This window comes from Arachis ipaensis, chromosome B09 (assembly GCF_000816755.2).
Source record: "Arachis ipaensis cultivar K30076 chromosome B09, Araip1.1, whole genome shotgun sequence".
NCBI lineage: Eukaryota > Viridiplantae > Streptophyta > Magnoliopsida > Fabales > Fabaceae > Arachis > Arachis ipaensis.
The window spans coordinates 63,812,349-63,815,214 of record NC_029793.2 but is presented as its reverse complement, the minus strand read 5'-3'; the positions used below and the strand labels follow the sequence as shown (position 1 = coordinate 63,815,214).

General features: G+C 37.5%; 1 long non-coding RNA gene across 1 annotated transcript; it reads left to right on the top strand.

Annotated features, from left to right (window-relative positions):
- Positions 815-2,469, top strand: LOC110267019. Its single transcript, XR_002354304.1, has 2 exons — positions 815-1,022; positions 2,073-2,469. It is a non-coding gene; the product is annotated as an uncharacterized LOC110267019 (long non-coding RNA).

Sequence of the window (2,866 nt, the reverse complement as noted above, 5' to 3'; positions counted from 1 at the left end):
TGAGTAAATAAAATTTTATATGCTCCAAAAATAATCTTTACAGTATTATATTCAAATATTAAATTATTATTTGATCTCAAATATTTTATAAAAATTATTATATTACTTATATACATTTTACCCTAATTCTAAAAATTCTTAATTTAAACCCTATTATCCCAAATTTCCTTTGTGCCCTAAATTAAACACAACTCACACACAGAGAAGGAAAGAAAAGGGGAGAAACGAGAAACAGGGGGAGCTCGAGGGGGAAATGGACAAGAAGAAGAAGGAGAAGCAAGGGAGGGGATGGCGCCGGGAAGGGTTCCACCGTTGTCGTTGTCATCGTCAGGTGAAGTTAGAGGGGTGACTAAGAGAGAGTCGGATGTGAGGAAGAGAACGACATGCGTGAGAGGGAGACAGAGTCTGCGACGGAGCTGTCCCGCCACCAACGCCTCGTCGCCGTCGTGCTTCAACGTCACCGCTGCCGTCTGAGCCGCCGTCAGTTCTGTGTCGCTGAGGGAAGCCCGAGATTGAGATGAGGGAGATTAGAGCCAAGGACCGTGACGAGGAGTAGAAGAAGCCGTCACCTTCACTGGAGCCACGATCGCTATCGTTGTTCTGCCTTCCCTTGAGCCGCCAATACCACCATATTCTTCCAATCCGCCACACTTACCGTCGAGTCACACTCACCGCTAGCGAAGCTTCTGTTGCCGTCACTGCAGAAAGGGGGTTGCTACTGCTATCATGGCCGTCTTCCTTGCCGCTGCAACTTCATTCAATCCTCAACTGTTGAAACTCGCCGCTGGTGCCAATCAAGACGTCTGCTACTAATGGTTCACTGCGATAAAAAGTAGCGATGGAAAAAGGGACATAACTCGCCAGAGGAGGTTGCTGGAGCCGTTGGTCTGAACTGCCCTGCCTTTTCCCTGCTCCAGTGCCGCTGCTACTGCTGGAAAGTGATCGGAAATGTTGCTGCTGTTGCCATGGATTAAGAAAAAGGGGTTTGTTGCAATTAATTCCTGCTAGTTCGACACTCTGAGGTAGGGGATTTATTTTTAAAGTTTAATAGTTTTAATTTTAGAATGCCTACAAAGTTAATTGGATCATATATATAGTATTATAGTGCGAGAGAGTTTCAAGCACTAAAATTGTCATATTTTCAACAATTGTTTTAGTGTGAATAAATTCTGTAGTAATCTTGGTACCTTTGAGTATCTTTAAAATATGTTCAAATCACTCATCCTTAAATGAATCCCTTTCAGTGTCCTATATTAATCAAATTACACAAGAAATGCTATTTCCAGGTTTAATTCTAGATTAATACTAAACCTTCTTATATAAATAACTATCTCTTTCACTATCTTCACTCCTTAACATTATCAATCATCAGGAAACTATACTGAAAGTGTGTCTGTGAAAAGCTTGACCAATATATTACTTTGCCATTTGCATCTGAAAATTAGGGACCAACCTATCTAGTATGAGAAGGTTTTGTTGTTGTATCTAAATTTGCTTAATGTTCTTAAAATATGGCATATTTCTTTAAACCACTCAACCAAAATCCAAGGTTAGTGTTGCAATCTTGTATATTATTATTATTACTTTTGTTCTATCTGTTTTGTGAAATTGGTGTAAGATTTGATGCTTAGGCAGTACTAAATTGGATGAATGCATAGCACAAGTCACATGTTGTTTGTAAAGAGAATTGGATGATGTCCCTCTACACCCCCAATGGCACATAAAATTCTCAAAGCAGATGAGAGTCAATTAAAAAAGTGGGACGTTTTCTCTGACACAACACAACACTTCCCCTTTCTTGATGATCATCTATCATGTGAACATCTCTGGCCTTAAAATGTCGTCAACACAAATGCCGAGCCACTATTTGCATGATTTATCATCACTGCTATGTTCTGTGCCTAATAACAATAATAGTATGTAGTATCTTCTTCTAGAAATGCAGGTTGAGGTCCTAATTAGTTTTCTTTTTATTTTTCTGGTCTCATATCATCTTTATGATACATGTATGATTTCAAAGCTTAAGAAAAGACAATGTCTTCATTTGGCTGGGGATTCTTTATATGGTGCAGGAACAAGCTAGAAAAGAGAGGAAAGAGCTGGATAAGATGCTTGAAGAGAATAGGAAGAGATTATGGTTTTTAATGGATATTGGATGTGTGGAGATTGAGTTTTGGGTGAGATGAATGTGTGATTTATTTTGTGAGAGGTGTGTGTGTGCGCACGCGCGGGAGTATTTTAATTGATTTTTTCCCTAATTACATTTTCTTAGTTTAATTAGTTTGTTTAGTTTTTGTTAGATTAGCCAGTTTAGTTATGCATGCTTAGTGGATTATAGGTGGTTAGGAAGTTATATCTGATTTGTAGTGGATTTAGGTTGAACTTTTTGGTTGCTGCTGATGCCTGGAATGAATGGTTTTCTGAGCTGTTTTAATTGACAAATGATGGTTGTTGCAGTTTTGTTTCAAATTGTATGGTGCTGCTTTACCCTTGTTAATGGCTGATGTCATGCCTTGCTTTATCCTTGCTGCTGATTCCCATTTTTTGCTTGCTGCCATTTAATTCATATAAATTGATCCTGATTAGTGCTGATTTAATTTTAGTGAGTTCATATGGGTTGATTCTGCTATTTGTTTAAATTCAGAAATGGCCTATTTACTGCCAAAATGCTGTCAAAATTTCTAAAAATTTGTGTTAATTGAATTCCAATTTATGAATTGAATTTGGTAATTTGTTACTTTAGTTTTGTTTCGTGACCAAATTTAACTCAATAGGTTACTTTAATTTGTTCTTTTTTTCAATTAAATATCTTATAAATCAATAAGAGGGATGGTATATAATTAGTATCTTTGTATAGAGACAACAG